Below are 22,875 nucleotides of genomic sequence, written 5' to 3'. Positions count from 1 at the left end.
CATCCATCCAAAGTATGTCTGAGACCACACAAACCTGAACAGGAAATGGACCAGTAGAAAATAGAAAGGTCATCATCAAATTATAATTCTTTTTGATGTTATCAAATAGCTTCAACTTTCATTTGCTTTCATTATTCTTCAAAGAGACTTAAAAAATTACTCCTCCCTTTTTGATCAGTACAGCAATCAGAAAGTCCACAAGTTAATATTTTCCACTAATATATTGAGAAATTAGGATGAAAATTAATTTAGGAAGCATAAGGGTTTTTCTTAAATTACAGGATATTTCAGAGGGTGCTTACACTGCCTCTTGAACTTGCAAATCTAGCTTTCCTAGAAGGCTCCTATTTGCACTTTATAAGGCATTCATGTATCCAATTAAGATGTAGTAAAGGCTACAGAAGTTTGTGAAAGAATCCGAGGAAATGATTGAGGGCTCAAATGAGGTTTTCTTTCACTTTTTTGTTGTGGTGGGAAAATACCATATTATAAGTATGGCTCTTTAGGGAAATAGAAACACCTGTGTATGCTTTGGCCACTTAAAGCACAAAGCCTAACATTTCAATTTTTTAAAATTGTTATTCCTCCATATCAGCAGATGTGTTCTCCTCCTCTTGACAATAAGAGTTGCTTTCCAGACCTCTGTCCACACCGATGTCCTCTAAAGTGGGCCAGGTGAGGGGGTTATGAGGGGGTTACTCCCTCTCCTGGCTCTACTGCTCTTGCCCCTGCTCACACAGCCCAGGTGGGCCCTGCCAGGGCACTGTCCTTGCCCACAGCCCGCCTGCTGCCCAGCAGGAGCCCGTGGCCTTTTCCACAGGGCTGCTGCTCCCCAGCCTGCCCCAGGCTTCTCCTGCCGGGGCCAGGACATGCCCAGCTCCCTGCTGAGCATTCCTCCATGCTGTCTGAGTGTGAGGAGCAGATGAGCTGCTCCCCCAGATGTGTGCCAGCTGCTGAGCCAGCTCTCCAGCCCCTCTGGTCAAGAACTGCCCCAGCATGGGCCCAGGACAGAGCTCTGTGCTATGGCTTCTCTTGCTGGCGCCCGGGCAGGCAGAGCACAACCCTGGGTTTGAGCATCAAACCCTTTCCTCACTCATCTGCTTGTCCACCCATCCAGACTGCAACGTCCCAGCTAGGAGAGAAGGATGCAGTGTGTGACTGAATGAAAAATCCCTGCAGCCCTTTCTAAAGCTGGCAACTTGGCCATCTGAGCACTAAGAAACACTACAGGCTCACAATTGTTAATTATTTCTTTTCATGTTCTTTTACTTCTACCTGCTCTAAAGAATTTTACGCTCATGTATACAGCAATTATTTTTTCTCTCACAAGGAAGAAAAATTAACATCTAAATTACTTCAAAAAGCTAATAACCAGTACAGCTGTTTGAGCTACTATGACTGCAGCAAATTAGTAGAAACAAATGAAGAAGTAAGATACGAATTGGACTTATTTTTAAAGAACAGTATTTAATTAAACCAGGTTGAATATATGAAGACTACCTTTTATCTGACAGTGTGCAATGACTCTAATCTATTGATATTTAGAAAAATCCTTCTCTTGTTACTATATTTTTAATGAAAGGAATTATCTCAGCAAAGTATAGCCAGTTATCATCTTATATTCCAGACCCAAAAAGAGGTTATTTAAAAAACCTTTAATTAAGAAAAAGAAGGCAATTCATGAAGATTTTAATAGCCATTTTCATATCAGCAACTTTCAGTTAGCAAAAAATCATTTTTTCTGTCAAAAGCTAACAGAATCCACAAGTCCAGAAGCAAAGTGTTGGCAGCAATTATTTCAGCAGGGAATTACCAAAAACATTACATAAAATTTTCTCAAGGGAAATGTAAACTCATCCTACATCATTTTAAAGTAAGTTTTAATGTCTTTCTCACAACTAGAATTTGCGAGTTTAAGTATAGAACATTTACATGATTACCAAAACGCACAGAGTTTTTGCTGTAACTAAATACAAAGAACAAAAACATACAGGGTGTTCAAACTGATTTAACATTTTAGCATGTTTTTCAGTGACACCAGGCTGTGTGGTGCAGCTGACACCGTGGAGAGAAGGGATGCCATCCACAGGGAACTTGGAAGGCTTGAGAGGTGGGCCCACACAAACTTCATCAAGTTCAACAAGGCAAGACAAGGTCCTGCACCTGGGTCGGGGCAATCCCAGCACAAAGACAGGATGGCTGGATTGCAAAAGAGACAATGGATTGAGAGCAGCCCTTGGGAGGATGACTGGAAGGTGTTGGTTGACAAAATGTTCACCATAACCTGGCAGTGTGGGCTTGCAGCCCAGAAAGCCAATTGTGTCCTGGGCTGCATCCAAAACAGAGCAGCATTCAAGGATTTTTTTTTTAAAGTAACAGGACATGGAAGGGAAAAGTACATAATCAAAACTCTGGAAAATGGGTACAGAAATTTAAATATTTTAGCAAACAAACATTTCTGTGCCTTCAGCCTTCATAACAGAACATTTCAAGTAATCTGAAAATGTGTAGTTGAAGTGCAGTGGAAATTATAAAATAGATCTCTGCTCTCATATATCTCTATATTTGTAATGATACCATGAGCACATTACCTGTCCTAGTGTATAGGACTATTGTCACACAAAATTACTATTTCAGCACAGCATTTACTCCCAAAGTTTATACACCTCCTGCTTTCCCTGAATTGAGAATTGTTAATTCCTGTGACATTATTCACCACAACATCTCCAAGTGTTTTATAAGCATCACTGGACAGATGGGGAAGCTGAGACAGATTCATGAAGCAGCTTTCACAAGGTCATGCACCAAGACTTCAGTAAAACCAAGAACAAATGTCATGGTGTTACTGTCCATGTCTAAGACACACAGATGTACAAATATTACATCCTTCATCATTCCTCCTACCTTAGATTTAAAAGCAAAGATTCCTGTAGAGATTTATCTTCAGAATATATATATATTTTAAAACCCTTAATATATTCAAGATTTTAAGTTTATCCTACCTTTTGGTTTTGTTCTGGGTTAAATATTATAGAAAATATTGTCCATTTTATTCTTATAGCTTGGAAAATCAGCTGGGGGAACAGAGACCAAAAGCTGCAAATTGATGGGAAACACAAGTTCTCATGATCAGAGGCAGTCACAGGAGATTATGCAGCAGCTGACACAGCTGGAAGAACACTGGATTTAAAGAGAGACAAAGAACAATATCTAACCCTGAGACAGCAGAGTTGCTTTGCAGAATGTGTTTCCAGGTGTGTGACAGCCTCTAGCCCTGCTCGTGCAAGGACGTGGGGGTGGCCAGAATAAAATGCAGAGTCAGTGTGTTATTTTCTGTGCCTTCCTCTGGTTTCCATGCACAGCCTCTCCCTGGCATTGGTTTGGGACCCCTGGCACCCACATCTCTAAGGAAGGCAGCAAGGACAGGTTTCTCTGGAATTCCTGCCCACAAGCACTTCAGGGACCTCTGCAGTTTTACCACTGGACCCCCTTGGGTTGATGTAATCCTCAAACTCCAACTCCACCAGTAAACATCACTCGTGTATGGATCTTGTTGGCTTTTCCTGGGGAATTTATCCCATCACTGATCTTTCAACATTGAAAATAGCTTGAAGCATTCACAGCAGGAGCTATTTCAAATAATTTTATCACTATCTCTACTGCCTCTTAAGATGTATTCAGCTTTTTTACAAGCATGCTTCTCCTGTAGCTTCTAGACAGTAGGGCCCACTACCTATTTTTCCAGTAACTCCATATAGGGATGAGAGACATGGTAATAAGTTGATTAATATTAATGTGGCTTATTCTTGAGGAAAATGAGGAAATTGGGAGTTTTCGAAACTTCTTTCTAATTTTTACCTCTTATGGGTCATTAGTTACCAAATATTTCTGTACTTTCAGCTCTTCATGCGCATTTTTTTGAAAGGAAATTATAAAAGTTCATCATATATCCCAGAGTTAGTAGCCAGTCCATGACAAATACTTTTGATATCATTTAATGAAGGTCAGCTCACCAAATGTGCATGTGTCTCTCTGCTTGATGCCCCAGCTATCCAATCATCAATATATATGAGTGTATTCAATCAAGTCTGATTATTTTCTTCCCTTTGGTTTAAGTTTCTTAACTGCAGTGCCCATAAATTCTGTTGATATGGACAGACTCACATTCTAGTAAGAGAAATTCAATGTCCCTTCATCTAGGAATACATTAAAACAAAATACAGTGAACAAAGAAGTGAGAGAAATAAAACTAAAAATACAGCTCTCCATGAATCTGAAATTAAATTAAATTTGCAGGGACAAATTGGGACTTGCCTTATGGTAAGCACAAAGCAGATCAAGGTTATAGAAGCCATTAGTCTCCCACAGAGACCTCCTCTTCTCTTTATTCCAGTGAGACCTTTGCTATGTGAGATCTCAAAGGCACAGCATGAAAATTTGAACTACAGATTAGTTTTCTAACTCAGCCACAAGTGCATATTTATATTTTCCCAAGTGGGCAAGTGCCTCAGTGCCTTTGGGCAGTCCCTGTTTAGAGCCAAGCCGACTGCCCTCAGGCAGAGGAAAAGTTTTCAGTATATTTAACAAAGAACAACATTAATGACTGGCAGCATATCTGGGAGTTATAAAATATAACATTGCTTACATGCTTAATTCTTGCTCTGTAAATATTCTGTTACAGTACAATAAATCATTTCCAATTGCACTGGACCCTAAAGTGATTGAAATATTTATGTAGTGGCAGAGTTAGAGGAATTATTCTGTAGTGAAAGATTTCATTATCTTGAGAAAGGTTCCCAAAACTGAATGGTTTGAGAAATTGCCTTTCTTAATCCATTTTAGAGATTCCATTAAAATCTTGATTATAGAAAAGACAACGATTATTATGACAGGGTAAAGCCCCCACCAAGATGTGGATTTGTTTAGATACAAATATTGTGCAATGAGTAATTGCAAAGCTAAGACAAATTACACTTTCTTCCTCATAGAAGATTCTAGTGCATGAGCAGATTGAGCATATTTGCATGTTCAATATAATCTCCTTCTTTCCTCCCTTCAATGCATTCTGATATGACAATTATTATTTTTTGTCTCCACAAACTGCATTTAACCTCCCTCAGCTCAGAAAAGTCATGAAAAGACTATCATCTTTTAGAGCTCTCTGAATTTCTACATATTCATTTTACTTTTCTGACATCTCCCACACATATGAATTATTTTAATTTTTCTAAACAATTTTTAGCAGAATGATGAAAAGAAATGTGAGAGAAAAGAATTGTAATGTCCCAAAGACTGTTAAGCACTTCCAGAATTGCACTAAACTACAATTACATATATTCCTCCCCAGCTTATTGGCAATCAAGAAACAGATATACAACGAGCACACCAAAGTATCCTTAAGTGAACAAAGCACAATTCAGAATAATGTGTAGAAGACAAAATGTCTTTTTTAGTTAAGACAGATTAAAATCAGATACAAGCTAGCTTGATAATATTTTAATGACTTTTATAGAGATTCTTATCACCTGGTTAGCTACCACTGATTATGCACCTTTACTATAAGAAAACTCACATAGTATTCTGAGGGGCAATTCTGTTCCAGTTTTAAACTGGATTTGTCAGCAATGGCACAGATGGGAGACTTTTATGAGAGAGAATGATCAAGAGAGCTGTCACACTAGAAATAGAAAAAAAACCTGAATAGAAATAACAAGGCACACAATGCTGTGAGTGGTGCTCACCTTAGTGTGCATGATACTCTGCATAGCTTCATAGCCTCACTTCTGCTGTAAAGATAGCATCTCTTAGAATTTGGTACCTTAATAATTAATGTACACACAAATTCTTGCAAGATACCAAAAACCTACATACATGGATAAGGAAAACATTTCTCTAATACAAATAAGTACACCTTCAGTGCTGAAAACCAAAAAGAGCAACAAAATACAAATAAGGCTGGGGGCCCTTGCTCTCTCTGCACTGGTTTGGCCCAGAGAGTTTCAATGTTAAGCAGGTTTCACACACATCCCCTTGTCAGAGTCACTGTGGACAGATGTTCCCTGTTGCACTGGTTTACACGAGGTATTAAGATCAAAGACTGCCAACAGGAATGGTCTTTCCCACCAGATCCTCTCTACAAACATGAAGAAAGCAGATAAGAGCCATCTGTTATTTTGCCAGTACAGATGTTAGTTTGTTTTCTAAGACCTTTGCTGCATATCCACTTCAGCTGGGATAAACTTCACTTTGTTTACTCTGGGAATGAGGAGCAGTGTGTACACTCTGAAAGGCAGCTAACAGCCCTTTAATGGAACCATAACTTTTCACAGTGAGACAGAATGGCAGGAAGTACAGTTCCAAAAGCAATACTAAAAATAAGAACCAGTCAAAAAATGAGGGTTGGCAAAAACTTGTGTCACTTTTGCCAAGAATTTGATTCAATGTTTGCTTGAAAACTTGGTTTGTTAAATTTTGAATATAGCCTGATTAGTAAGAATATTCAAGGGATCTCTCAGCTACATGGATATTCCTTTTATTTCTATTTTCCCTTGTTTTCTTTCCATTATTGTTTCTTAAAATTATTTTTGCAATAAAAGTCATACAGCTCCTTGGTTCTTTGTTATATACTAACCCAATCATGCTTCCTATTTTAACCAAGGTTGGGTTTCTGCTTTCAATCTTGGCTTTGTGCTAGGAATTCTATCCCATTTTAGTGTCACATGTTTTTATTTCCTCAGCCAGAGCTGGGACATAAAAACCAAAAGGAAAACAACTAACACAAGGTCCCACCTAGAGAAGCAGAACAATCTGTTCATCCCTAATCTCTCAAACTGATGTTATTATTTGGTCTCAGTAGTAAAATTGGGATAAATGCTAATACTCTAATAAGAGCCTAAAATATGTATATGTATTTGCAGGAAAAATATATAAACATTTTTTGCCTGCAGCCTAAGGGAACTAACACAATTTTAAGCATACTTGCTTAATAACAGTCTAATTATTTCCAAATGCTTTGTTTTCATACTACTAGAATAGTGCAAGTTCTTCTAAATACAATATTATGAAGTGCAGCAAAAGCATTTAACCTCATATTGGCAGAAACCTACAGATAGTCACATTCCTTATGAAAGCCCCACCAGACATCTGAAGAACAGCCAGGAAGGCCAGAAGCAGCACATCACATCAAGATGAACATGCCTCCAGGAAGAGCTTGTCTCAAGGAGGCACCTGGCAATTCTGAGCCTCAGCTCTGCTCTCTCTTTATGGGAATTCCCCTGGCTGCAGCTTTACTCTGCTCTCAGGGACAGCAGACACACATTGCAGTGCAAATAGAGAGCACGTGTGACAACTACTTGGATGTTCAGAGAATAAAGTTTCCTTTCCACCTTGATTTTCAAAGCAGAAAAATGTATATTTTCCCCTCACCTAAAATTTAAATTGCTATGGACCTTTTATTTCCTTTCTTGCACAGTTTCACAGCACACCAGTAAGAAATGCTGATTGATTGTGAGACTAATCAAAATTCCAGCTCTGTTTACCTGCCAGGTACATACAGAAGATCCCTAAGCTGAACCAAAACTTCTATTTCTTTCTTGGTGGTTTCCTTACTGCACCATAGATCAATCTCCCAGATCTTCAAGAAGCTTTGATTTCACACATCATGAGGCCTTTCCTTTTAAATTGCTATTAGTGCCATTTCAAAATAACTATCTTTTCTGACAAACTTAATACTTACAGAAATCTTGGCAGAACACAGATTTTTGTTTTATCAACTAGAGACAATTATTGCACATACCTGAGACCATTACATGCCATAGCACCTTTCCTCAGGCCTAACCAATAGCAGAATCAATATGCAAGTGCAAAACACCAAAGCCAACACAACAGTAATCTAAAAGACACTCTATGAAGTAGCATATTTTCACTTTCTGGTTGGGCAGATCGAGACACAGCAAGTTTTTAACTCAGTAGATCTGCTCTCCATAAGACATTATCACATGATGCAAATCCTCCTCCATTCCAGATGTAGAAGCACTAGCTAAACTTTTAATGAAAAATTAAATAACGAAATAGGAATCATGCATATTCCAATCATTACATTATTTTAATTTTCCTGCAGCATTCACATTGAAAATAAAGCAGTAACATTTTGAAAGTTGGGTGGAAGACCAATTGGCACATTAATATACACTTGTGCCTTGGTAGCTTCTGAAAATCTCTTGTGCCTGTTGTCAAAGTACTGAAAATAATTAGCTGATAATGACTAGATGTGGCAACTCCAGGACTTCAGACATATCACATTTCCATTTAAGCATCTATAAATACAGTCATTAAAAGTAAGTAATTACTCCTGAGTGATTGGCACTTAGCACATGTGAGTCAGACTTCAGAAATACAGAAAGATCTTGTTTCTACTAATGCCTGGTCCAAAAACATTCTAAATGGTGTTCTCCAACATAATTAAAGTACAAAGACATTTGTTATTCCAGTTGATATATCTGGGGGCTAGTAAAGTAAACTTTATAAGCCAATAAAAGCATCAGTGGCAAAATATTCCTTTCTGAAAAGGAAATAAAAAGAAAGGAATCTGTGAAACCTTTCAGATGTTGTTTGTATTTCTCTGTGCAATCACAGCTCTCCAACAACTCTGTCCATGCTCCCAATCCCTTGGGGATGGCATTTATTGAGCTATTAGATCTGCCCTTCTGCCAGCCTGCTGAGAAAGTCTCACACAGAAGTGCATTGATTAATTTTTCTGTCTTGCAGAGATTATCTGGTACATATCTTAGTCCAGAAAAAGGGTGAAAGAGTGAAAGTTGAGCACCACCATCATCAGCCTGATATTTAGGTTAGAGTGTCCTTGAATTAAAGAATTTAGTCCAACACTGTGAAGAAATATAGGAGAGTACAAGTACAAGCTATCAATGATACAAAGGTCTTGGTTAATAAGAATGCCTTGTCTTAACAGAAAAATGGAAAAAGTTTTCCCCTTTTCATTTCCTCTCATTTTTTCCCAGCCCAGATACACCCCTGAGTACCCATTTACTAAAGAAACAGTAGGCTCAGGGGCAGAGTGGCTCAATGACACTTCTGCAGTAACAAACTCCTTCCCACACTTATTGGAGTAGTGGTCAGGGAGGTTCAGCAGGCAAGAGAATAGATCTGAAAATTAAAAAATGTGCTAAGTTTTAAGTCCTACACTTCCACAGTTCCTCCTTTTTGGGTAACACCTGCAGTTACAGTTTTAATTTCTAAGCAGTAGAGAACATAGCCTTGTGCCTTCAGAAAGCCCTATACAGGTGCAGTGGAAGCTGATCTCCTGCTCAGTTACACTTGCTAACTGAGGAGGCTCATGTGGCCATGGTCCCTCCTTTTCTTTCTCTCACTAAAGAGAAGGAAGCTGGGAGGGGGCTTTAGTGACAAATCCAAGAAACAGAACATTGAGTAATTTCAGAAACTAAGAATGATGACTTTTCATACCAGAAAAAGTGCAGTTTTAATCTTTGATGGAAAATTAGGCAAAAATTTCCACTTCCTGAAGAAAGATAACAATGGTAGATATGATGGGCAAGGACTAAGGAATTAATAGTCCAAAATAAATCTGGACTACGATCCAAGTCCTTGCCATTCTCCAGCATTAAACATTTATGATTTTGTATTAAGTCATTCCTGCAGCTTCTATTTTATCTTCCAGATACAGGGAAACGCAATTGTGCTGCTCTAATATTTTAGCAGATTCTAAGAATTTCTTGTTTTTAATCCATCCTAGGTTTGTGGATTAGAATTTATATAGTTATATAATATTATTTCATGTTATGAGCCTCCTGAGGTGAACAATTTTATGTGCTGAAAGGACTAGGTAAACTGAGATGACCAAAGACACTGTATTCTCACTTATAGTTCAGTCTCTACTGAAGTTCTTCTGTGTGTTTACTTGATGATTCCTGGGCCACCCCTGGGATGAAGCACCTCATTTCCACAGCAGGATTGGCAGCTCTAGAACTGCTGTTGCAAACAACACTTAGATCAACAATACTCCAGAAGAGATCAGACTCAGGTACAGATGTGCCTTCCAGTAATTCTGAGTTTTTTATTAGACCCTCAAACACCAGAAGCCAATGTGACAATTTTAAGTCAGATGACAGTAACCTAAGGAGTCAGGAAACAGATGATATATGTGACCCCTGATTAGAGTTCAGTGGGCACATGACAATCTTGTAAAAATATTATGCTGGCATTACTGAAAAGCTTCCTGAGAGGGGAAAAAAGAAATCGTAGCTAAGCTCTATTATACTTCTAGTGACATCTGAACATGCCCAAAACAGAGCACAACCAATTCATCTTCATCACCAGAAACCACAGAAGAAACACAGCTCCCTTGAACACTTTTTCTGTACAAGCAGACTGCTTGATGCAGTTTTGTTGAAATTGCATATGAAAAAGCTTGCTGAGTATTTATCTTTTTGTAGATGTTCAGACAGCTATATAATATATAAAATATATGCATTATAAAATATACATGAAATATGAGTCTATGAGTACAGAACAAATTCTGAACAGAAAAGTGCAAACAGCCCACAGAATGTAAGTCCTGATTTCTCTATTTTTGTGTTCAGGGATATGCTGTAAAGCCTTCCCCTTTCATATTTACCAGCAAATCTCTAGCCATTCTTACAAATATTCAAAACCCACTCAAACATCAAGAGCTAAATGCTTCCACTATTTATTGAGTGCATTTCAAGGATGCATTCTGTGAAGCAATTTGTGACTTACTAGAGCAAATAACTAGTGTTTGTCCATCTGTATTTTTTCCTTTTTGGTTTTTTTTTGGGGGGGGGGGGTTGTGTTTTGGTTTTTTTTTGTTAGCTGGTGTTGAACTTTTTGTCTGCTTTAGGAAGTTTCACCAGCTGGAAGAATTGAGAATGTGCCAATTAGCACAAACTGACCTCTGGAAGAGCAAGCATAAAATGTAGATGTACTTAATAAAACTAATGCCATTTGAAAAATCTCATCCAATATCCAATTCCTTCAAGTAACCGTGGTTTGTTTGAATGCTTTTTGATGAGTGAAAGATTTAAGACCGCTTACTTTTTTCTTCACAGAATATACTAGATGCAATCTTATTCTTACATGAAAAAAACCCCAAAAGATCCAAAGAAGTCTTCCAGCAAGGTCATAACTTTCAATGCTGCCTAGCCTGATATAAAGGAACAGTGAAAAAATGAAGCTGCTCTTCCAGCTCTAATACTGACCTGTTGCATGGCAGCAAAAAGTGAATTCATTATATTGCTGCATCTTTTTACCTCATTGATTTTATACAGGTTAAAAATTCCTTTTAGCGGGTGTTGTTTCTTCCTGTACCCAATAAACAGGTTTGGATAAACATTTCATGCACTTCTGCTATGTAACAAATAAAGACAAATATAACAAATAATAAATTTGGTGAGCATACTCACATTTAATTTTAAACTGAGGGCCTTTAGGCACTTATATCATATGAAGGCCGTCAGAATGACTTTTAAACCCAGGTCAGGTCTACTTATAAGCACCAATACTTTGCACCACAAGAATATTCTATTAAAGTTAATGGAATTTCTGACAGGAAAACACAATGGTCATATGAAAAGTAGGACCTTGATAAGAATATCAGCCGAAGCAGGATTTTAAACTCTTTATGCATTTAGGTGTTGGGGTTTTTTTGTTATTTCTTCCCAGGATGAATTAATTATTAATGATGAATCTGTATGAATAAGCTGTTCTAGGTCAGCCTAATAAGATACATCAAAATGGCTTGTTAAATATTAAAAAGGCACTCAAAGCGCTATTCATTCCAGGGGTATATGTACACAGACTATCTGCTTTTGTTGTTATTTCTATTTTTAAGAGCCATTAGTGCCCTTTTCCAGTTACTCCAGCAAGATATTTATATACCATATTAAATATCTAGAAACTAGGACTAAAATCTCAAGTATCCTGAAACAGAAATAAAGACTGAAGGACAGACAAATGCTATTGAAGCCAATGTACATTGTTTTCTGTTATAAACAGAGAGGAAAATAAGCCTACCTGTGAGTTTCACAGAGCTCAGCTCTGGAGAATGTTCAAGTTTGCTGAGGACTGAGTTTTCAAAGATGATTTTACAAGTGACATTCAACAGCCATGGCATGTCACCTTCTCCACCCCCACACATACACACCTGTTGTTCACCAAACTCCAAAGAGAGAGGTCCCTGCAACATACAGATCCTTACTCAGAATTTTAATAGATGAACACTGAGGTCTGTGTTACCTCTGCACTAGGCACCTCAATATTTTAGGTAGAGATTATTCTCAGTTTCAATCAAATGGTGCTGAATCACTGGCTTCCCTCAGTACCCTGAATAGAAGGGAACAGAGAATACCATCTTCCCTAAGGAGAGAAGGATCACAACACTGACACATTTTTTGTACAGTTTAGCAGCCAGCAAAGACTTTTCTGGCATGGCATCAGAATTAAAGGAATAATCTTACATTGTTTTCAATAATGCAATACAAAATGCTAATCATTGTCAGCTCCTAGAAGATGTTATGCAACACAGACACAATATCTGCCAAAATTAATAAAATGGGTGAGTATCCTGTCAAATTCTGAAGTATCTAAAGCACAGAATGCCTGGAGCTGGAAGAAATCTTGCAGAGCAGCAAATTCCAGCACAGTAGTTGCGCTCACATTAGAATGATTTCTCTGTGGCTTTTCCTACTGCAAGAGTTCTGGAAAAGCTACAAATTATGGCCAATTATTATTCTATTGCTCTTCCAAATTCATGTACTTTAAACACTATAGAGATCATTTAACACAAAAGCAAACTTGGAGCAGATGACTGTTTTTTCAGTGTCCTAGCATATTGTGAATAAGGAAAAATAAAGAAAAATCTTTTAACTGTTGGATGAAAGTTTCTCTGGAAGCCAGAGCGAGCCCAAGATATAGATATTTTTCACTATTTTGCCTGAGCCCTGAAATCAGACTTGATGCTCAGACCTTCCCTATGCATAGATCTTCTCCTGCTCATCTCTTTTACATACAGTAAATTTTCACAAATATGTGCAAGGCACGCACTAGAAAAGGAAAGAAAAAGGTCAAACAAGTCCTATAGTTTATATGATTTAACTCTGCTTTCCTTACATGTCTTTCCCCTCTTGCCCCCAAAAGATGGAAAGGAGAAGGAAAGTCTTTCCCATAAGTCCTGAAAACATGACATTTTTCAACTGTTCAATTAAAATTTTAAGCCAGAACTTTTGAAAGCTCCAGCAGTGAAAAAACTTGAGACGTTTTTCATGAAGACCAAATTTCTGTTCAAAAGTCTGCAATAAACTCGAGTAAGGAGAGCTATAGTGAGGTTGCCAGGCTGACAGATGAAAGTGTACCCTGACAATTTGTCCTGGCCACAAGAGACAGCTCTGTGCTTCTCAAGTCTGGTGTTTAAAAACTCAGTAAGCTCCTGCCAAAGCAAGAGAGGAGATGGAGTTTCAATTTATACCAAAGCTGTGAAAATAACCCTGGAAGTTTTACCATCAGTGGTGGGGAAAATCCATGGCACAAATCAAAAGCCACCCACCTCCTCTGTTTCTGGCTACAACTGTACCTGCCTGGGAGGTCATTGCCTCCATTATTGCATCATCTGCCTCTCACTCAGGCAGTCCCCAGCTGCATGTCAATATTCAAGGGGGTATCATTTTTTATTACTACTACACAGCACCTTGCCTATAATGTCCTAAGCACTTTCCAAACAGATAACAGAAAAACATTTTCTTGGGGGTGGGGGGAAAGTGTCTTCTCTTAATTCCTTCATATGTAGGTCTGATTTTGCAGAAATCATCTTCACTTCTAGATACCACAGAATCTAATCCTAGGAAAACCAACACACAAGAACAGAAAAGAACCCAATGCCCCTGAAACACTGCAGCATGTTGAGAACACATTTTGAAGACAGCACAGTGGCCAAGATCTTCCCTATTTTCCATTCCACAGGCTTGGACCCCACGTGCACCAAGATTCTACACTAATATTTGCAAACTCCTCTTTCCATTTTCAATTTTATTCAATGAATAAAGGAACAGTGTTTTTAACACTTTTATTCTGTTATGTATTTCTTCTGAGGAACACAGATTAAATTCTATACTGGAACATTAGAGCATTTGATTTCATGTCACCAACATGTTACCTGAGAGATAAATAGAATGGAATGTCAAAACATCTTAAAGGCCTGGAAATGTGCTTGGACAGTCACTGAGCCACATCCTTCCCCTAAGAAAGGAATAGTTACTGACTTGTAACTATTGCAACACTTGAAAGAAATTTTTAAAATTAATTTTTACAGTGTATTTTTGGTCCTTTTCGCTTTCTTATTTACAGTCCCCTTTTCTTTTTTCTATTCCTTTTCAACAACTGTCAGTTTTTCTCCAGTCCTATCTATGTTTTTCACTCTCTCACATTTACCTTTATCATCTATCAAAACATACACATTTCCTTCTCTTTACCAAAACTGTTAGATCTGAATTCATAAAATGTTTAAAAATATATAGGATTGCTTTTGGTGGTTAGGGACACATAACACCAGCCATAAAACATATCTAAATCAATACACTTCCACATATCAGAACAGCATGTGGCAGTACAGCATTATGAAATTTATAATTGCATCAGATCTGTGATTTCCCAATAGCTCTGCCTCTATAATAACTAATTTTAAGCTAGAAGTCCCACTGGTGACCTACAAAAGAAAGAGAGAAAATGGGACATTTCACTGAGGAATGCTAAGCTGATGCTGCAAGGACTATGCTCCACATTGCAGAGTGATTTATTGTACTTTCTTGTTACAAAAAAATGAAATTAATGACTTAATGAACACTTATAATCTGACCTTTGCAGATAAGTTTAAGGGTTTTATTGTCTTTTTTCCCCCCTATCATTTACAAAAATAACCCTAGTCTGATACACAGAACAGAACAAGGAACAGAATATAGTAAAATTTTATAAATATAAGAAAGTAAAATATATTATTTAAACAATAATAGATAAAAGAATATATAAATTTTAAAAAAATATATATTCTCTGATAGAGTGGGACATCTAAATCTGAACCTAAGACTTCAGCATGGCAGGCTTTAGTTCTTAAGGTTACTTCAAAATTCAGTCAGAAATGCACAAGGAGAACAAAAGGATCCATAACAGATTCCTGCCACAAATAAGCACCACATTTCCTTTCCCCAAGAGGGAAAGGTACAGTCATTCAAAAGGTAAATGTGCAGCCATAAAGAGAAAGTTGGGATAATTTCTGGCAGCTATAAGAATAAAAAAATACATGGTTAAACATTCCATTCTGTATTCTGAAGCACAACATTAAATTAGTAAGAGGAAAAACCTTTCAACATTATTTGGTTACAGACAAATTGTTGACAATGGGATTGTATCCTGTCACACCTGCCTGCCTAGCGTGAAGCACATGAAATGTACTGCATTGCAATTGGATAGCTAGGCATACTTTGTGGCTATGTATTACAATGATAATATTAATTACATGTGACCATCCGTCAGAAAAAAATTGAAAAATGAAAAAATAATTAAAAAAATAAATCCACTACTCATGGCTGGTGTCCCCCTGCCCTGGTGCCACCTTGCCAAGGGCAGCACAGCAGCCAGGTGAGGTCTGTGACTGCCTGGGGAGCCCCTGTGCCACTGCAGAGATATCCCTGCAGAGGTACCTGCTGTCCTCCTTTGTCCTCATTATCAATCTGTGGGCATCCCAAGGCACTGCAGCCCAAGGTCCCCCCTCAGGAGGGGACACGGACCCAGAGCCAGCTCTGCTTGATTTGAGTAACTCATGCATTAGCAGGAAAGCTGGAGCACCAGCAACTGTCCTGATGGTGGCACCTCTTACTCACAGGGTAGGCTTGACTCTCAGACTCCAGGAAAACAAGCAGGCAGAAATTTGGGCACAAAGCCTGTGGGCCTCAGGAGCCAGGGTTCCTAGGTCCATCCCCTCTAGGGTAGAGACTACTGAAACATAGAGGCCCCTGAGCTGGTTTTGGCCGGGGCAGAGTTAATTTAAATCACAGTGGCAGATGTGGAGCTGAGTTTTAGATTTGTGCTGAGCACAGAGTTGGTAACACAGAATGGTTTTGTTGTCACTGAGTGGGTCTTGCACAGAGGTGAGGCCCTCTCTGTTTTTCCTACTGACACTGGGGAGGAAGTTGGGAGGAGACACAGCCAGGACAGGTGACCCAAAGTGACCAAAGGGATATTCCAGGCTATGTGACATCAGGCTCTGTAGATAAAGCTAGGGGGAGAACACTCTGTGCCAGGATTCAGCATGGGCTCCTAATGTCCTTGTCACAGGACCATTCATGGTGCTCCTACAAACAGACAGCTTTTTTCTCCCTGCCAAATATTTAGCACAAATGTTATGACAACACTTTTAATGTTCAAGTCACTGTAGAATCTTTTGTTAAAAGCCCAAGGGTGCACTTATCACTTAGAGCATAACTATCACATGACACAAGGGAAAAAAGGAAACCCAATTCTATAGACTGAGGAAAAGAAAGAAATTAAACCAGCTTCATTACAGGGATAACAACAGGTCAAATTTTGTTTCAGGAGTTTATGAAATTACTCATATGTATATTATTAAGAGCAATCAGGTTCACTTTCATGTCAAAACATCATATAAAAAGCTCCTATTCTTGTAATATTTCCTTCTCATATATTCATGTATTTATTAAAAGCATCACTAATTATTTGCTATTAAGAATGAGCTAATTAAATCTTACACCGTGTGAAAAAGATAGAAAATACATAACTAACCATCCATTAAAAAAACTGCAAACAAATGAAAACAAAGAGTTCCAAGAAAAGTTAGAGCCAACAAACCAACTAGGCTTTGGTTACCCTGAATGACAAGCTAAATTACAAACTTAAAAAAATATAAATACCAACAACAAATTAAAACAACCCATATCTATCATATTTGACTTTTGTAAATGTAGCAGCTGAACAACCTGCAGGGAAGCATTTCAATTACATAACATTTATTTAACAAATACCTTGTTCTACCTCGTGACTGTATTTAAATCAAGGAGTTATAATTACAGAATTTATAAACAATAATAATCTACCAATTACTGTTGGTTTACTTTGTTAAAATTTATAATTGAGATTCAAAAGGCTAAAATTATTTGAATGGAATAAGACTGCCTAGAGTAAAATATTTTTAATTGATAAATAAAATGTTTTGAAACAAACCCCACTGTATTTGTAGAACCAAATTTCAGCAGGCACCTTGGGAAAGATGTTATGTAGACATAGAAGGCACAAGTGGATTTTTGTTTGTTTTAGTTCTGATAAGCATAATTCTCTTCCCAGTTCCATTTTTAAGAATAACGACTTTTATATAAAAGACTTGAAGTAGTCTCTTGTGAGTCACCTTGTGTCTTAGCCAGCATTCATGCTGTGTTAGAAATCCTTTTGGCACTGTTTTGGAGGACAAGAGAAATTTTTAAAGCTCACTGTGTTCTGCTTTGACTACACTACACTCTTCAGATTTATACAAGAGCCAAAAAAGCATCTTTGATATGGTCCCCACTTGCAGATAAGTTATTTGTCCTTCACATGTAAAAAGTTGCAGCTAATAAGGAATCTATAAGTGGAGATCTGAGGGTATGAACTTGTCTTCTATTGGAGCCAAAACAGAAGCAAGTTTCAGGCCTCAGTCCTTCAGACATCTAACAAAAAGCTGCTCCCTTAGAAACTCCATCTAACAATTCTTACCTGGTCAACGTTTTTGTCACAGCACATGTCACAGTTGAGGCAGCCAGAATACACAGGGTGTCACCACACAATTTCAGAAAGCTTTAACCCATACAGAGTAACACCACACCACTTCAGAAGGCTGCAAGTATCTGCCCCTCTTGTTCTTCAGCCCAGCCTTTTATCCCCTCATGCTGATGCTCTGCACCTGTGTGCCCTCTGCTCCCTCTGTGATTGGTCAGTGCCCCTGGGCACCCCATGGCTCCTTAGCTCCAATAGGATTCACCTGCTGCTCACAGCTGTAGCCCATTGGGGATGAGCCCCTAATCACAGCCCCACCCCAATCACCACAAACTGGGCACCTACACATTGTCTTACAAGCAGATTTTAATTAATTATTGATTTTTAATGCACTCCTAATGTGTGAACACTCACAGACATAATTAGCACTTCTATAAGGAAAATGAAACTCAATAAATAAATGCAGTAATAGAAAACCATTGCCTTCCCTATGTACAGAACCTGAGCTGTTAATGCTTTCACACTCTGATCCCTGAGCATGCATGACTTAGATTTTTCCAAACTACACAGATAAAGCCTAAACATGCCAAGATTTTAATAAGGCAGCTGTGTATTAAAAAAAGTTACCTGAAAAGATACATTTATTTCTCATATTCTATAAGTTATATTAAAATTGAATATTGAACATGGAACTTAATAGAGTTATAAACATTATTATGGATGTGCCAAAGCATCCAGCCCTGAAAATCAGCAGCTTAGCTCAAACACCTAGAGGCAAAACAAATAGTTATTAAACACCAAACCAAACAGAAGTCATGCAGCAGTATGCAAAGGTTCTCACAGGTCAAGAATAAAGGAATAACAGCCAAGTTTTGTAATCAATTCTATACATGCTTGTACATATATAGATTTTCATTAGGTTTTCTTTCTGACAACAGTAAAAACACATGCCTCTACTTCAAAGAGCTTCTGGTGGGAGCAGCATTGTTTCTGTGCTAAGAGTAAAGACAAGGAATGCAATGATAAGTAAGATCCATTGCATGAAATGAACACAGTGAGTCTTTTCAAAACTAATGAAGAGTGGTCACAGTCAGGGAGAAACCTCCAAAACACTGTTGTTCTAACTCAGAAAATTATGAAGGTGATAAACATTATCTCAACAAAAGTTTGGGGTTTTTTTTAAATTAACATTAATTTGCTGTAGTAGAACAGCACTTTAAAGGTCAATCATCTGTGAGATGCAAGCAAAAAAAGTCCAAATAAGGAAAAAAAATGGTATCAAGCCTGAGGGACACATAACCAAGATTTTTCTGATGAAACTTATCTATTCATCCATTGAATATCTACAAAGGTATCCTCACCAGCAGGTGAGGGAAGATGTTCAGAATTAGTTCTATTCTGATGTTTAGCTAACCAAAGATTGACTAATCTGATATTGATTATCAGACTGATCAGAGGAAATCCTCGAGTTCCCATCCTATGAAGTTTCTCAGTAATAGCAAAGGTTTTGGTTTTACCACAACAAAATGCATGAGCTGAATTTAATAGTACCTTATTTTACTGCAATTGGTAATATGCTTATTTTTGTAAGCAATTGTGCTGAAAAAAAATCACACTAAGTCAAGCTAAGCTATAAATTAAGGTTTTTGGTACAGAATACATGCCTCAAGGCTTGCTTTTCCAAATGTCACTGTATTCATTTTATTAGAAACACTTTTTCAGGGGAATAAATCTGTTTTTCAGCCTGCACAATTGATGTCAGTGCTATATAGAGGTAAATACTTCTGGTGTGAACATCTGATAAAGAAACACATTAGTACAACATGATACGTCACTGCCATTGTGCCATCTGTCAGGTGCTGTGTAATTATGGCAACATCATTCTTTCCAGTCCCTTGGATAAAAAGGGTGGATCTGGCAAAGATGGTGAAATAAAGGCAGCTTCAGTCTGTAATCATTAAGTCAGTGACAGTTTTGAAATTCATTCATGCCCATTTCTACAACTACAGCATTGTCCCAGTTACAAAAAATAGTTTTTTAAATTATAATGTAATTTATACCAGGTCACCTTAGAACTGGAAGTGATGGCCATAAGCAAAAATTTTTAGTCTCTTTCCTTCAAAAAGCTCTATATGGAGGAAAAGCACCACTAGCTCCCCCCTCTATATGACAAACAGGTTATCATCAGGCATGATCCATAGAACATGTTGAGGAACAAATCTGCACTTTAATGTATATGCATATGTGTGTCTAGATATAGTCAAATACAAATAGATATGCATATGCTTAGCTGAAGAAACATAAACAACAGACTCCTTCAAAAATATATATGTAAAGACATCATCACGTAATTCCAAAATCTGATGTGCTATTCACTTGCTATGCCACTTAGTTGATAAATTTATTATTAGCTAAAAAAATTAAATACAGAAAGTAATACGTTCTCACATTAACTTTTCAATATTAGGGATTGAGCATAGGCTGGAAAACACAAATGTCACATTAATCAAAAGTAGAAAAAATGCTGGTCTTGAAAGTTTTTAATCCCCAGTTGTGGATAACTTATGGAGTTACAAATAATATCCACAGCACAGGGAAATAATGCCTAGGAATTTGAGAGACAGGACTTAGTTATAAACTAAGATCTCCTCCTTAAGTAATCCCCTTCATTACCATTGGTATGTGAACAGAACTGAACCATGTGTTCCAATAGGCTGAACTGGAAGTGCAAACTCTCAACACATTTTTGATTCCAGAAAGTTAGGTTCTTAATTTTTTTTGCTTACAATTCTTTTAGAGAATAGCTCAAGTTGCAAACAAGAGCATTTGAAACCAATTATTTGACCTGGACATATTTTTAAAGAAAATTTTCCTCCCTATGTACCTCCCTTGTAGTACAAGGACTAATGTAGTCCTTGTGCCTGTGTACACATAAAAATTATGAACAAACTCTGTATATTGACAGCTAGTAAGTGCAAAAACTCATCTTTTGCTTGTGGAAATAAAATACACACACACAAAGCCTGAAAAATAGACAAATATGTAAAAGGCACTGAAATACTCACATTAGCTGTGAGTGGATGCCATCCCTCAGGGCTTTACCTTTCCAAGAGGTTAAGTGTATTCCTGAGCCACGTCCCCTCCCAGCTACCATCATTAAAGATTACCCTGCTCAAGCACAGCTGCACCTGCATTGTATGAAAGTAAATTGCTGGGACAGCCTTAGTTCAAAATTCAGCCTTAAACCGGGGAATCAGTGCTATTGAAAGCAGCTGCTTTATTCATTATTTATCAGGATTCAGGTTTAAATGCTGTAAATTGAACATCTTGTCCTATCAGATATTTCACAAGGCCATGCATCCTACAAGAGTAAAGATGGTTTTGCTGAAGGGTTTTGAGATCAGTCTTTTCTTTTTTTTGCAGTCATGATTTTTTTGGTATTTTTATCTAGGAAAAATCCATATTGCTTAATTAAGTAAGTGATAAGTAAAAAAGTTTCTAAAACACTTGAAAGCTCCTGTTAGCAGAGTGTCATATACTTCTAATCAAAAGAGCTACCCTCACATCTATTCATCTTCAATATTTTATTTAATTTCACAAGACCCTACATAAATCAGGGAAATATAAACAAGTACTTCAGAATGGCCAATGAATACTGCAGACATACTGCAAGCTTCCTTACAAGAGAGAAGATTTATTTTTTGCATTCAGAGGGGCCCATCACCGCTGATTTTAAACCAAAATTTGATTCAGCCTCATATTACTGGACTGAAATAACTGGAGCCTGGACATCATTAAATCTTGGAGAAATGATCAGTGCAATTCAACACATTTGCTGAAGATTCTCCACATGCAAGAGACCACTGCTGTTATTTTTGTTTGAACAACTTCCCACTGCAAACTCTGATTTTGAAGGATTTCTTTTTCCCTGTTAGACAGTATTGAGGCATAAAACTCCCTAATAATGTGACCAAATAAGTCTTGGAATTATTATAAACTCAACTTTCCACAGGGAAAAAAAAAAGTTTCCATAAAGTATTATTATTTATGAATGGAAGTCTGGTCTCACACCTTCACTTTGGACTTGCACTATGCCATCATAGAATATACTGAAATGTTCTAAATAATCAACTTTATATCACATTTACATTATATGAGAGCTGACTATAAAGAAAAGCTGAAGCCAAGAAGAGAAAAGTGACTCTACACTCGATCCATGTGCAGTAGATTGCTGAAAGAACAGCCTGGAGAGGCACCTATGACAAGAATTTCATTTATTAAACTTGGACTTCAAGGGGTTTCGGTTTAAATTTACTTCAATCATGTACAAGAAGATCATGTCCTATCAAGAGCATTCCAACTTCAGCTTCTTTGGTGCAATCTGTGCAGTGTCTCTGCAGATCTATCTCTGAATTTGATAGCAGCATGTGCAGCCCTATGCTGGATCTGTAACTTCAGTATCCAGGCTCATTACCAATCTCCTGAGCCATCCATTCTTCCTCAGTTGTGAAAATGTAATAAATTGCTTTTTTTCCCCTAGTGTATTTAGCACTCATGAAAACTGACAGATTGACAGCTGGGAGGCTGAAGTGCTCTGTTTAAATCACAGAGAAAAGCAAAGAAGCAGCAAAGACAGACTAAGGAACCAAAACTGAATTAACCCTTGGCTCAAGTGGCCAGCTGAAGACAGAATGGCAAGGACTCAATGGAGCAATCAGTGGCTTTTGACAACAGAGATCTTACTTGGTGATGGCAGATATAAAATTAAATAACCCCCCCCCACATTCCAGCATACGACTATATTTACATATTCATGTGCTCAGCAAAATATCTGGCCAGTTTACAGTAAAATTATGAAGAAAATCTTAACCCATCACATATTTGATACAGAAAGTGAAACTTAGCAGTTGCACTGTAAGTGCAGTGTACTTAACCTGCAGAGCAAGTTGAATGGCTAGAACATAAAGTAAAAATGAACACTACTGGGACATTTTCACATTTTACACATTTTTGTGGGTTTTTCAAGCAGCTTTCAGTCAATCTAAGACCAAATGTCTACAAATTCAATATTCA

Source organism: Agelaius phoeniceus, chromosome 9 (assembly GCF_051311805.1).
Source record: "Agelaius phoeniceus isolate bAgePho1 chromosome 9, bAgePho1.hap1, whole genome shotgun sequence".
NCBI classification, from domain to species: Eukaryota; Metazoa; Chordata; class Aves; order Passeriformes; family Icteridae; genus Agelaius; species Agelaius phoeniceus.
The sequence above is the reverse complement of the archived record's forward strand: the minus strand, read 5'-3'. Positions refer to the sequence as shown.